This window comes from Lycium barbarum, chromosome 10 (assembly GCF_019175385.1).
Source record: "Lycium barbarum isolate Lr01 chromosome 10, ASM1917538v2, whole genome shotgun sequence".
NCBI lineage: Eukaryota > Viridiplantae > Streptophyta > Magnoliopsida > Solanales > Solanaceae > Lycium > Lycium barbarum.
In genome coordinates this window covers 84,680,373-84,696,596 of record NC_083346.1, presented here as the reverse complement: position 1 = coordinate 84,696,596, position 16,224 = coordinate 84,680,373, and positions in this window count along the sequence as shown.

Sequence of the window (16,224 nt, the reverse complement as noted above, 5' to 3'; positions counted from 1 at the left end):
AAGCATGCAGTAAGTAATTTGTGAACTAAATGGTTCGCTCATGACCCGAAAACAGACCTGGAGGTAAACTATGTAAATCAAGCATTAGGAGCCCCGTGATGCTAGTCGGAGTCTAATTCCCTTTCTTATGATGGTTTAGAGGATTGTTATGAGAATGAGTAAAACCCGATGAGGAAGTGACTAAAAGATACGGCGTGATATATGCGGCTAAGGTATAAAGGCGAATGTGAAATGGAAAGGCAATAGAACCAATAAGAAAGACCTACAAGTCCTATAGAAAAAGTTCAGAATAGAGATCAAGTGGTAACGAAAGTAAAAGCGAGCACAGGAAGAGAAGGAGTTAATAGAAGAAACAAGATAAGAAGAAAGCGAGTGGGGTTACAGTGTAGCGATGTGTTATAACGTGTATGGCTAAGAAAACGGGTAATATAAGCGACAGAATTGTGAAAGACCAACTTAAAGAAAGATAAGCAACGGGGCAGAATGAGTGCCAGAAATGACTGGGATGATAAGAACAAATAGGGATGAACAGAAAATGTTTTAAGAATGAGAAAAGCGGTTACGCAGAAATAGTGTTTTCTGGAGAATGCAGGAGTAGCATGAAATTCCTCGCACGCAGAATATAAGATGGACACAGATTGGAGAGATGCAAAGAATATTAAAGGAAGCACTAAAGACAGATGTAATTAATCGAGTATGAGTATAGGATAAAAAGGAAATATATAGCTACAAACTTAAGGTGCAGTACGACGAAAAAAATGATGAGACAAGACCACTATTAAAACGAATTTGATATGATTTTGAGTAAGTTAGAAGTTAGCGTTTGGTATATAACGACGATGAAAGAGCATGAGGCATAAAGGAGTACTACGTGTATGTGATTTCACCTCGGAAATGGTGAAAGCCTTAAAAGACAAGGATTGCGGATTTGCGAAACAACTGATGTATTGTGAAGTTACTAGAAGAAACAGATGATATCCGTTGGGATAAAAACGGTGTTATGGGAAAGCTTGGGACACTTATCATTAGAACATAAGTGGTACCGAATGGAGAATTTGAAATGACTATAAGCACTAGCTAATTACTGATTGGAATGAATGGAATGTGGCTTCGGACAAATTGCTACATTAATTATATTACTCGAGTACCAACCATCAGACGAGATTTTGTACTATATATCGAGAGTTCTTATCACCTCGTGATTGTGTTAATGTTTCGTACATGGGTAATCTAAATTATAGATGATAAAGAAAAGACATGGATATGGCGCAGTATACCAAATGTATTGGTAAAAGAATCATAGGAATTTGAAAATTGGAAATGGAGGCATAGAGCGGAATATAAATAGATAATAATGGGGGTACACCCAAAAAGGGGGGAAGCGGATGAGAGAAATGCAAGTGTAAGATTTGAAAGCCAACGATGAGCGGACAGAAGCCAAGATGGTATTTGAGACAGTGCTGAGAATTATTGGTACAGATTTGGGAAAATACGATATTAGAAAATGAATGTTTATAAAAAGGAATAATACGACAAGAAAATGATAACGAGTAACTTAAAAGATATTATAAAGGATAGCAAGGCTATACTGGATTAGAGGTTAAGATGTTGGCAACGGGGTTATTGGCTAATGATTTTGTGACCTATAAGTAACAAAGGAGAAAGGATAGGAAATCTCTTCTATAATAGGATATGAGAAGACCAAATGGTACATAGAGGAAGGGAAAGGAATATGGAAAAATGGACAGCAAGTGAGTGTTAGTACAATAAGACATGTAGAGCAGAATAAGCCAGGGGAAGGAAAGACTATGACTAAGATCGGATGCACTTTGTACAAATTGTACAAGAATAGTTATATAATCTACGAATATTTCTATACTAAAAATAAGACCAAGCGTGTACTCGATAAGAAGGGTGAGAATTCAGTAACGACAACGAAAGGTGAAAAATGGTTCGAACCAAATTACCAGGACAGAATTAGTACTGAGGACTATGCTAGTGTCACGACCCAACTAGGGGCCGTGACGAGTACCCGATACTTGTACCGAGCACCCCTTATCTATCATTTTACCTTTACTTCTCAGCGAGCCGTAGGAACTGTACTATACATTTTTTTTTATTTTTTCGTTGCTGAGCATTAACATTAGCCGCGTCATCATAAACATAGACTAGTAAGCGTTACTACCGCATTATACAGAGACACGAACAACTCCAAATACAAGACATCTAACTGTACATATCTGTCTACGAGCCTCTAGACATAGTACACATATACATAGGAAGGGCTGAGTACTGCCGTGCCCGAATATACATATACACAAAATAGTACCAAGGAAGTGAGGCTCCGGAACAACTGGAGCACTGTCAAATGCTGCTGGTACAGCTCCTAAGAATCAAATCCGCCTGTCTGCTGACCTGCGCGGCATGAAACGCAGCGTCCACAAGAAGGGACGTCAGTACGAATAGTGTACCGAGTATGTAAGGCATGGGAGATAATACAAGCAGTAACATAGAGTACAATTAATAATATCATGGAGTCATAGGACATATAATGAGGCGAGAAAGTAACCTGTACATAGGAAGGCCCCTTTTCGGGCGGCAATTATGTATGGCTTGTTTTCCCCTTTTAAAAACGTTTCCCCTCCATGAACGTAGAAAATAGAACTTATATTATGTCGTATCTTATCGTATCATATCCTATCGTGCACTACCCTATCGTATCGTGGCGTGTCAGGTCGTGTCCTATCGTATCTTATCATGGCATATTGTATCGCGTAATATCATGTCAATGTCATAGCATAGCGTGTCATAGTGTATCGCGTCATAGCAACTTGTCATATCATAGCATAGCTTATCATATCATATCTTATCATAGCATGTCTGGTCATGACATGGTAGGTCATATCATAGCGTCAAACAATGTCAGCTCGCCCACATAGCGCCGATATACACCGGCTCACCCATATATCCCGCATCCGGGCACCCCGCGTCCGGGATGATAAGCTAGCTGATCAGGTGGAAATGAAACATGTTTCCCTTCCCATTCCCCCATATATCCCTTCCCCCCATCCCAGGTTCATGTACATATCTTATATGCATGTACATATCTTATATACGTATACATATTTTTATATTCATATACATAGCTTGTATACATATACATGTCTTATATACATTTACATCTCTTATATACATATACATATTTTATATACGTATACATATCTTACATACATATACATGGTTTTTATATATATATATATATATATATATATCATATAAGCACGCAAGGGACCCAAAAGAAAAAAGAAATCATGTATCTATCGGAGTGACGTAAGGTCGGTGACCTCCGATTACATTATGGAACAATCGTGGTCGCTTTGTCTTGCCTTGAAGGAACAAGTATTTTAAGGCGAGACTACCAACGGAGAATTGCATTAGAGGTAAACATAGAATGAAATCACGGGCATCATGGACGTCAACTCATAGGCTTTGGAATCCTTAGAAATTAACGTCATAGCTAAGGAATATAAATAAGATTCAAGGATTTGTTTATCACCTTCATATTCACATAGAATACTTAGCTTAGTAATCTTAGTCATATAATCGTTCCGGTAGTACTTTCATAGGCAGATCCTCTTGTCTAACATCAATGTTATCATTATCATCGTGGAAGTACCCTCGTTAGAGTGGTTATAGTACTTATCACTTGGTGGCGAGATCGGGATCAAAGGTCCCCGTTGGATTCAACTTTAAGTAAGTTAAACAAGATTACAAGTAACATCCGAGAGCAACGGGCTCACCTCGGGCCGAATGAGGTCGCGTATGCGATTTGCATATGTTACATGTCGTGGCGTTACTCGTGAGGGTTTTAGGGTAATGGGGTCCCATTTATGCAAGTTCTAGGGCTTAGGAGATCTTTCCATCATTTTGCACACTTTCTAATTCAATTCTATTGAACAAAAAGAGGAAAACTCTAGATGTGGATTCCGGGGAACAGAGTTGTCCCCGAGGCTCGTACCCAACTTATTATATCTAAGACATGCCATATAAAGAAGGGTGAAGCCTTACATACCTCTTTCCGCTCCTTTTTCTATTCCAAATTCACGTTGCAATTTCATCAAAATCTGCAAATTGGTCATATTTACCAAAACTTTCATTAGGGTATTTAGAATTGAAATCTTAAGATAATACTTGGCTACCGAAATTTCGACAGCACTTCCTCTGTAAATATACCATCCTCCACATTCAGCTTAGTCAAATTCTCATCAATCACAATTCGGGAATTCAAACCCGACCAAACTATCAATATAAGCTCAACAACCACACTAGCAGTTCACATATTCAATTCAAGATACATGATATCAATTTACCACTTTCTTCAAAACCTTCGGACTCCAATGAATACAATAGCAACCTTATAATATATATTCCAACAACATCATACTAATACCACTACATGCTATCCATGCAAGAACATTATTTTTCAATATACACAATCTCCCAATTACCAATACTTCACCAAACTTATCAAGCCTTTATTTGCAATATGAAATCTACAACACAACAACTAAAATATTAATTACAAGTGGCTCATTATTCTTTCACAACTCACCAATATACACGACTATACATCATGTATACACGACCACATATACACCCCAAACTGACGGCCACAACATGCATGCACAACTACATTCTCTCCAATTTCATCCAACTTCCATTTACCACATATCATTCACAACCATAACAACCAAACACTAGACAAAATAATTGAAACATGACTCCTACACATATGTACACATACACGGCCACATACCGTATTTCTTCCCTTCATGAATTTCATCCATTTTAGCATACTACAACACATATAAACCATTTATAACACATGAAACAAGATTAAAACTCACCTTTCTTCCTCAACTTCTCACTTGACTACAACTTGGCAACTTGTATGATTATGAGTCTTTCTTGCTCCAACAGCAACTCCACCTTGTTAAGCACCCTCTACTTGGTAGGAAATGATTTTTGAAAGAATTTTTGCAATTTTTTTCTTGGGAATTCCTCTATGGCCGAATGGCCTTGGGGTTTTTCTCCTTCTTTCTTTTGTTCTTCTTTTCTTGAAAACTCTAGAGAGTTCAATGGATAAGATGACTACTAAGTCATCTTTTATTTTTTAAAAATAGCCCCCACATGGGCCTAACCCATACCATGGCCGGTTGGGCCTTGGTTTTTCTTAAAAAAATTCAAGCCCACTTATCTTTTTGGGCTAGTTCTTGTAATTCATGAAAATAATTTTTTTCCGAATTCCAAATTTACCCTTCGTCTTCTTCCATATTCCCAAGAGTCATATTGCAACCTCCCTTTATGCTCTTGACCTTTCTCATTATCTTTACTTCTAGATTTTTCATATACAACTCATGTGCCAAACAAAATAAAATGTGGCCTTGCTTGTTGTCTTCCCGCGATTGTCTTGAATTATCCGATTGCATAAAACGCGGGATATAACAGCTAGGTTATACCTCAGCAAGATAGTGGGACTTCACGGGATCCTCACAGCTATTATCTCCGGTAGTGGAGCCCAGTTTACAGCTAACTTCTGGAGATCCTTCTAGGAGGGATTGGGGACACAAGTGAGTCTCAGCACAGCATTTCACCCTCAGACTGACGGACAGGCCGAGTGTACCATCCAGACACTACAAGATATGTTACGGGCCTATATTATTGATTTTAGGGGTAGCTGGGATGATCATTTTCCACTTATTGAGTTTGCCTATAATAACAGCTATCATTCTAGTATTCAGATGGCACCGTATGAGGCCTTGTATGGGAGGAAGTGCAGGTCACCGATTGGTTGGTTTGATGTTGGTGAGACTAAGTTGATAGACCCAAATATGGTTCAGCAGGCTGTTGATAAAGTGAAGCTTATTCAGGAGAGGTTACTGGCAACCCAGAGTCGCCAGAAATCATATACTGATAATCGACGTCGGCACCTAGAATTTCAGGTTGGTGATTGGGTGTTCTTGAAGGTGTCACACATGAAGGGTGTTATGAGATTCGGCAAGAAAGGGAAGCTAAGCTCGAGATACATTGGGCCGTATCAGATTATCCGTAGAGTAGGCCAGGTTGCCTATGAGTTGGACCTACCATCTGATTTGGAAGCAGTGCATCCAATCTTCCACGTGTCAATGCTTCGCAAATGTATAGGCGATCCTTCCAGTGTATTTCCCGTAGATGATATCCAGGTGACAGAGGAGTTATCCTACGAGGAGCAGCCTATAGCCATACTTGATCGACAGATTAGGAGGTTGCGAACTAAGGACGTGGCTTCCGTAAAAGTGTTATGGTGAAACAACAATAGGGAAGAGATGACCTGGGAAGTCGAGCAGGAGATGAAGAACAAGTACCCTTACTTGTTACCTACGCCTACAGGTAACTCGAACTCCTCACTTGGGTATATTGATTGCCTGGTAAAACTATATGTTATGACGATAAGGGAAACCTTTCCAAAAAAAATCTTATTGAACCTTACGGGACCAATTCAACATTTGAGGACCAATGTTCTAAGGGGGGGGGGGGGGGGAGGATGTTATACCTCGTATTTTTATACGTCGAGTTATTCGTAAGAGAATCGACGCGAGTTAAAGACCTCCCGGACACGGAATAGAAACCCTAAATTTTTAATTTCTAAATTAGAACCAATGGTTAATAAGTTTTATTTAGTATAAAACTATTATTATTGGATATTAGGAATTTATTAATTGTGATTAGATTATTAAGTGGGAATTAGTGATTAATTAAATTAATTAAAGTTAATTTATACAAGTGGGCCCCACCCGAGATAAATAAAAACAAATATAAAATCATCAACTATTGACACATAAGAGGGGGCACGTGTAAGGCTTAGGCAAGTCATATACATATTGCTAATATGACTCATAAGTCATTGTTTTCATTTGGAAAAATCAAGAACACCAAAAAAAAAAAGAGCAAGGCTCGGCCATGGAAGGTTTTTTAGCCGAGGGAGAGGTGGAGGAAAAACAATAATTGGAGGTGTAAAATTGTTGTAACATCCAAGTGATTAGCAAGGTTAAGGAGCAAGGTTTGTTAAGGTATGATTTAATCTTTTTTAGCACGTTTTGGAGGTGATTAAACTTGTATAAATTTGTAAATTGTGATGAATGTGAGAAGTTGTAGATGTTGATGTTGAAATGTAAATTGAGCCGTGTAGAGGGCTGCTTTAATTAGACATGGTAAATTAATTTTAAGTTGCATTATAGTTGTTGTTGTCGTGGATATTATGGCGAAGGAATGAAAGAATTAGAAAGTTAAGGTTGAGGTTGTATTGATATGAACATGTTGTTATCCTTATGGAATTGAAAGAATTGAAGATATGATTATACCCATGTGTTGTTGTTGGTATTTCTGTATTAACAGGAGGGCAATTGGAAATTTAGGATAGGCGAATATATAGGGGAAGTACTGCCGGATTTTCGCTAAGTCTTTAGATAATAGAAAACCCGAAACGAGGATATATAAGCTGAAATACAGGTTCTATGAGAAGTGGGATATAGACTTGTAAACTAGAAAATATAGTTACTAACGATAACGTTACTCTTATATTAAATAGGCTAAAAGAACGACGAGACGAACGGGTTACGAATAGCCGCGAACAGGTATGTAAAGCTGTCCCTTCCTTCTTTTGTCATGTCTTAGATGTAAGTGATGAATGATATGAACTTTGGGTTAATTCCATTCATAAGTTTTGAGTGACATTTATGATTTTTATTCACTTCTTGATATTACCATTTTCAAGTGAGTGAGCCTCCCCTTTCAGTTTTCTGTACGTTGAATAATGGTCGATATATACCCGCTCCTATTCTTAGGAATTCTATGATAACTAATGCTCGGACTTCTATAAGATGTTCATACTTTATTGACATATGACTATGATTTCTAAGCCCTTTTGATATACTTTATGAAGACATTCGAGAGTTATTTGATATGTTCCGAGTGACATTCGAAAGGTATTTAATATGACTATTGTCCTGATTTTTAAATGATAGCTCGCGTGGATTATTCCATTGAGTCTTTGAAAATTCTTTGAATTGCATATAGTTTCTCACTACTCTGCTCGTGCATGCCTCAATATGTCTTTCACTGAGTCCCGGGCCAGGATCTGTTATCGTGCACAATTCCACTGCATTGTTCACCGAGTCCCTCACTAGAGGGCCGGGTACGGTATATATATATTATGGTGTTATGCTGTGTTATGGTGTTATGTTGTGTTATGGGGTTATGCTGTGTTACGGAGTTATGCTGTGCTACGGAGTTATGCTATGTTCTAAAGTATGCTGTGTTATGGCGCCAAAGACGGGGTGGCGACCATTTTCACCGAGTCCCATAATGGGCCGGATATGATATATGATATTGACATGCATGATTTGTGTCTCAAAAGCAAGCATTTTGGTATTCTGGTTGTTGTACTCGTTTTCTGTACTTCTTATTTCAGTTATGATCCTGTTTACTGTATTTCATGCTTTACATGCTCAGTACATATTCCGTACTCACCCCCTTTCTTCGGGGGGCTGCATTTCATGCCGGCAGGTGCAGACACTCGCTTTGGTGATCCGCCAGCTTAGGACTCCCGTTCTGCTATCTTGGAGAGCTCCGTTGTTCTGGAGCCTAGATTTTGGTACAGATCCTTTTTTATGTATATATGTATGCGTTGTCTAGGGGTACGACGGGGCCCTGTCCCGTCATATTTCGCTGTTTAAACTCTTAGAGGTCTGTAGACATGTATATGGGTTGTATTCAGATGTGATCAGTTATGTCTATATGATCATTATGGATGTCCTGTCGCTGTAGCAGCCTTGCCGGCTTGCATATATTGTCGTTTTGTTGTAGCAGCCTTGTCGGCTTGCGTAGTATAATGATATATATACAGTGGCAGCCTCGTCGGCGTGCGTATCTTATTACGATGTGATCGATTGAAAACCTATAGTATCAATCTGATTATGTTTTACAGGTACATATGGGTGTCCAGCTCGGGCACTAGTCATAGCCCACGGGGATGGGTCGTGACACATACGGTCCGTATAAATAGTACGGACCGTATGTTGGTCCGTATAATAATGGTCGGCCAGCTTTGTTTTTTTAATATAAGAGACCCTTTCATTTCATTCACTCTCCACACTTCAAGCACTATCTAGGAAACTCTCTACTCTTCCACTACAAGAGAAATAAAAGGAAAACTAAGATCATCAACACCAATTCTATGAAACAAAGTGTATGAAACCTAATTGGAAGTCATCTCCTTCAAGAAATCCCAAAAGAGGTGAAGAAGGGTTTTAGTGCTAGAGGAGTATTCTCATTCAAGGCTTGTTCAACCAATATCTAAGGTATGTTTCATGACTATACCATGTTGTTCAAGTCATTGGAAGGCTTAGATACTTGAAATGTAGAAGAATATAGAAAATGGGCCATTACTGAGTGAATAGTGTCACAATTGAATGATAGTGGAATGGAATCATGAATGTTGATGCGTTATGATTATGAATCCATTGTAAACGACGTTTAAACCATGAAATAAGTATTATGTATGGGGAAACGTGATAACGAGGTATAACCATGAATGTGGAGTAATTGGAGAGAAATGGTGGATTTTGCTCAATGTATATAAATGATGATTGTTAGTCTCTATATTGTGGATGTTGATGTGAATGTTGGGAGTCGATATAGGATATGGGAAAGGTAGTAGGAACAAAGGAAGTGCTGCCCAATTTTCTCTAGGAATAACAATGCGTTCTTGTAGTCGATTAACTAACGTTAGTCCAAATTCTCTCGTGAAGGTAACGACGTGATATCGAAGGAGAACAAGTGAACGATAGCTTATCTAAACGACAAAGGTATGTGAGGCTATTCCTTTCTTTCTAATGGCATGAATCCTATAGTATAAATTCCTCCCCTCTTCATGAGTTCATACATTCCGGAAAGCTAAAAGCCTATATCCCTAAATGTCTATATGAGATATGATATGATGATGCCATAATGATAAGAATGTAGTTTACTACTCACACTCACCTTATATGCTAATCCCTTCAAGGTGAGGCAGACTATCGATGAATGCTCCATAACGAGATCGGGGTCACGACCTTACGTCACCCCGATAGAGTATAGTTATCCTTGATTCCTATGCATACATTATGATAAGCATATTATGATATGAATATTGTGATGAGCATGTTATGATGATATTACACCGCGGCTAGTTGGCCGGGCAGTCACCGCTAAGGCGGGCAGCTATGTTATACACCATGGCCAGTTGGCATGGGCAGACACCAATAGTGGGCGGCATGAGATAGTACCCCGGACGTGGGAGGCCTGGATGCTGGCTAATGTTATTGATTATCACACCGTACCTATTTGGTCAGGCAGTTTATATATACATATACATGTTATGCATTTATGAGATGATGAGTAAGTATGAAAGTAAGTCAGCATGCATTACTTCTCATATGATTCACAGTCAGTTCAGTTTGATCCATATCTGATATCTCCCTTATTTCTTGATGTATTGTTATTGTTTATGCCTCTCATACTCAGTACAACATTCGTACTGACGTCCGTTTTCTTTGGACGTTGTGTTCATGCCCACAGGTAGACAGGGAGGTGAGCTCGATCCAGATTCTTAGCTGCGGTCAGCTGATTGAGAGCACTCCATTGTTCGGAGGTGCTTATGTTTATTCTTTTGGTACATATGTATATTTTGGGCATGACGGAGTCTTGTTGCTTCTATATGCATAGTATGTCAGTAGAGGCTCGTAGATGCGTAGTGTGGGTTAGATGGTCTCACAAGTCTATTGTGGTATATTCATATGTATATACATAATAACTATTTTGATAGCCTAAGGGCACATTTATGTAAAGGTATTCATGTTTTCCCATAAAATATGATTTTTCCCATGCTTGATCATAAATGTAGTAAGAGAGCATTAAATGAGCGAGATGAGTGATAGTACGAGCGGTGCTCGGCGGCTAGCCCCGGGTACCCGTTGCGGCCCCTAGCTGGGTCGTGACAACCATAGGATATTTGACGGCCCGTCAAATGATGGAGCCACCACCATGAAATGGTCATAGAGAGGCCTGTTTGGTTGGGCTATTTGACGGTCTATTTGACGGACTGTAGGGTGTTTGACGATCCGTCAAAATGGCCGTCAAAGTTGCCGGCGGGATTTTAAGTGAAGCTTTATATATTTCATTTTTCCCCATTTGGCTTCATTATTTCCCCATTTCAGACCTTAGAGCTCTCCAAAACCCTCTCCCTAAGTTTATGTACTAATCCACACCAAACCCAAGAGGATCAAGAGATTAAGTGCTAGAAGGCTTATTAGTGTTTGTGGAGCTCATGAATTCTTTTGGTGTTGAAGTTGAAGGTTTCACTCTGGTGGAGTAAATTGATCCAAGGCTTGTTGTTATGTGATTAAGGTAAGATTTTACATCTATTGCATGTAGTTAAGGTTGTTTGATTGTTATACAACTTGATTGAAGAAGGAAAATAGAAAGAGAGTTCAAATATGAGTTTGAAGATATTTTGAGCTATAAATTTTCTTAACTTATTATTTTTGGTACGTCATGATTATAATCTTGTTATGACTGGTTATAATGATGATGAGGAAGCATTGTATACAAGCGTACATGGAGTATGTTGAAATTATTGTTATGGGTTGACTATGAAAAGGGGTTTTGGGGATTGAATGGAGCATAACTTGAGTGAAGTCTCTTAATTATAGTATTGTTGATAATGTTTTTGTTGATTGGGAGTTGTTTGGAAATTTAGTAGAAGTAGATGAAATAGGGGAAATGCTGCCCAATTTTCCCTAGCTCACAAATTATACTAGCTTGAACTTAAGAGTGTCTTTGAGACCTAACCTTGATATGAATCCTCTTGAATGTAGATTTTTCGGACTTTGGAGAAGAATGATAAGTAGTTAAGAAGACATAAAGGTATGTAAGGCTAACCCTTCTTTCTTAAGGCATGATTCCATTGTTGTGAACCTATACATGAAATTCATAATGTCTTCCATGATGACTCCAATCCTAGAGGTGCTAAAGCTCATAGTTCTTAATATTCTCATGATATCATTGATCTCATCCTACGATAGTTGATCCTCTAGGGAAAGATATAGTGATAATGGTGATGATGACGTTGTTTTTACTTATGTATTGTTATGTGTAAATATAAATACATAAAGCTATGTTGTGACACCGAGCCTATATGGCCGGGTATGATATGTATTGCGCGCACACCGCTGCAGTTGGGTACGGACAACCCCGAGCCTTGTCATGGCTGGGTACGGATGACACCGAACCTAGTTGGTTGAGTATGATATCATTATATGTATATGTATATGTATGGAGATTTTTCTATAGAAAAAGGTTAAGTAAGCATGATGAACGTCTCAGGAGGTATAAATGGCCCTCCTATCTTATGTTATCCTTTATACTTTTATCATGTTATTACTCATGCTTTACATACTCAATACATTATCCGTACTGACATCTTTTTATTTGTGGACGATGCGTTCATGCCCGTAAGTAGACAGGGATATAGGCTCGACCCCTAGGTTGCTTCGTCAGAGATCGCATAGCAGTGCTCCATTTGATCCGGAGCTGTAGTAGGTTGTATTATTCTTTTGTGTACATGTATGGGCATGGACGAGTCCTGTCCCATCTTTATGATATTACATACTCTTCATATAGGCTCGTTGACAGATGTGTATAGCTAGATATCCCCCCAGCCTTGTTGGCTCATATTTAGTGTATCATTTTGATAGCATTGCCGGCTTGTGTATATATGGGCACTGTTAGTCATGTTTATATAAAGGCACCTACTTCTGATAAAGATTTGTGTTATCTGGCACATGGTAATTATGAGTTAGCCATGGGGCTCACCTAGATGTGATTATGAGGATATGTTAAGAGGTGCTCGATCAGTTAGCTCCGGGTGCCCGTCATGGCCCCCTGGTCGGGTCATGACAAATGAATTTCTGTGGATCTTCCTCCTTTATAGACCCTATGAACACTAGAGGCTTTAGGTTCAAGAATTCCTTTGTCCTTGAACTGTCCGATCCACCACTAGCACTAGCGCTAGGGCTCGGAGCCCTTTCCTGGTGTTGGGCTTGATTAGCAACTATCTTGGTGAGCAGCTGGATAACTCCCTTGATGTCCACTTCTGAAGCATTGGGCTATCGAGTAACGGTGGGACGGGCCTCCGCAGGCCTCTCTGTTGCTAGGGTTTCAGTATATGATGCAACCCTCTGAGTTTGAGGCTCCACTTCTGGAGTAACGTTAGCAGTAGCCCTTTGATTGGTAGTTGTCGTCCTCTTGGAGTATTTTTTTCGCAGGCATTGTCTGAAATACGTAATACGCACGAGTTAGAAGGATTCCTGCAAAGCATAACTCTAATTGCACGAACTAGAGTATGAAAGAAGTTAGACAATCCTTGATGTCTTGGTGGTCAACTGTTTATATGTGTGGGGCCCGCACACATATAAAAGTGACCCTACTAGACACGATTTCATAGACTCCTTAAGACACTTGAAGCTAGGCTCTGATACCAAGCTTTGTCACGCCTCAAACCACGACCTGGGCATAACACGACACTCGATGCCTGACTGCATGTGACCGAACGAACAACATGGCTTGCTGACTCAACATGGGAATGAACTAATGCGGCATAAACTATGAACATGAATAAATTTAGTAAAGCGTGGGACCATAAATCATAAGTCTGAAAATATCATAATATCATAATGCGGAATAATCTGAATAAACATGATAATAATGAGCCAAAATGGCTAGATGACTTTGAATATCTTACATAACATAACTGACTAGTATATGAAACCTCTGACATGAATCTGACTACTAAACTGTTTACCAGGACAAGGCCCCCGACATACCTTAATTGCATGACTGAAATAAACATAAGTAAAGCTAAAACCTCGAATAAAATGGAGCTCACCAAAAGCTGAGACGTGCTGAGTCCTAACTAGCTGATCCGTCATCCTGTAAATCTGCATCGTGAAATGCAGCCCCAATAAAGGGGACGTCTGCACACTTGAATTGTACTGGTATGTAAAGCAACCTAAAACAATAAACATGGCACATGAAAGAATAGGATTGAAACTGAAACTGTAAGCTGAAAATGAACATGAGCATCATCTGACATGAGTAAATGTATAACGTGAGTAAAACGTTTCATGTGTGTGTGTATATATATATATGGTGGGAGAGTCGTAGTATGACCGACAACATGGAATCATCATGTGGGTTCGTGGAGTCTGGTACCTAGCCTGACTAGCAGAGTAGCCCCACACCTTGCCAGGGTATAAGACATAAGTATGACATGAAAATGGATCCAATTCAACTGTCTGAAGGTGTCGTCCTAATCTGGGTGGATCGACCCTTCCGTACATTGGCATACGTAGTTTCAAGCTATCTGAGCCTTCTCGGTAAACCAATGCTACTCCCAAAACATGAACATGGATATGGTTGGCATCTGGGCAAATGGTCTGTATAACATGGCTTGAAATCATGACTTGTAAACTTCATTCATAAACATAGCTTTTAAATATGATTTAATGAGTATAGTATAGCATGGATATAAGTACATAGTATAACTTGTATAAAACATGGTTGCATGTAGAATTTCATGAAATATACATAAAATTTCATATCTTGCATTCAAGAACCCATGGAATGCAAAGTATGGATTTTTCATGGATTACGAACAGATTCTCAATAACTAGAATGGAATATTAAGAACACAATAATGAATTAATCATACAAACATAGTGAATCATGGTACATATACTTAGGGTTATCATGGACATATTTAAAACCCCAGTTTGGTAAACTTTCGTACAATCATGGAAGAACATGGTGTAGGGAAGAATGATGATGTTTTCCAAGTAGATAGAAACCCTACATACCTTAATCGCTATAAAACTTGTAACAATTATTTGAACTTGGAGAAGAAATCCAAAAGCCTTAATCTTGAAGCCCCTGGGTGGGTTTTCTTGAAAACCCTAGGTTTAGTACAATGAATTCCTATTTAATACTCAAGAACATATGTTGGAATTCACTTGGGATGCTTAGAGTAGACTTACCTTGATGTATTAGGATGAACAGAGGAGAAGAACTTCATTCTAGGACTTGTAGGGAATGAAAATATGGAAAAGAACTGAAAAACGCATTTAAATACTATTCAGTCGTCAGTTGATTTTAAGGTCACTTTTAACAGCCAGTAAAAAATTGCACAGTCCGTGAAAAGTGACTGTGAAACGGTTAAAGTGACTTGATTTTCCGCCTCCTCTTTTACAGTAAAAAAGACGGACCGCAATTTTTTTTTTCCACGGTACAAAGTACGGTCTGTGAAAATTATACGGACCGTAAAACCCATCATGAAATAGTTCCAGTGAGCTGGGTCTCCTGGGGTTATTCCACGGTTCGTTTCACGAGCCATAAAACATTTTACCGCCCGTAAAACCTGGCGTGAAAATGTAGTTCGGTAAACTGAAGTGAATTTTAATCCTAACACTCCCCAGCTGGTTTTCTAAGTCCTGAATTATGAACATAGCCTAATTTCTAGGTATGAGATGTTACACGAACTCTCGTGCCAACTCTGAATTTAGGAATTTTTTAAGTCTCCCTAAAAAAATCTGCCCCTGTAGCTTCCTAGGGGTTTCCTGGGTTTTTTTGTTGGTACGACCAAGCTCGAGGAGCGCCTACGTATCCTGTCACAGCAAGAATCAGGTCGAACATAGTTCGAAATAAAAGTAATTGATTGTTTTTCAAATAATGTGACCAAGTCCTATATAGAATGCCTACGTATCCCACGTTGGAAAATCAGGTCATTGTGTAGTTCATATTACAAGGAAATCATTTGGTTTTTTCTGTCTATTACAAAAGGAAGACAAAATCCGATATGGAATTTCTATGTATCTCTGCCATAAGATATGGGTCTTAATGTAGCGGTTACAAGTAAAAGGTACGATTACAAATTGAAAAACGTGTCTTCACGCGTAGTATTTCTTGATTGCATCTGAATTGATTGCCTTGGGACATTCTTGGTCGTCCATCTCCGCTAAGTCATTGCTCCTCTGGAGAGTACCTTGCGGACCACATATGGGCCTTGCTAGTTGGGTGTGACCTTTACTTTAT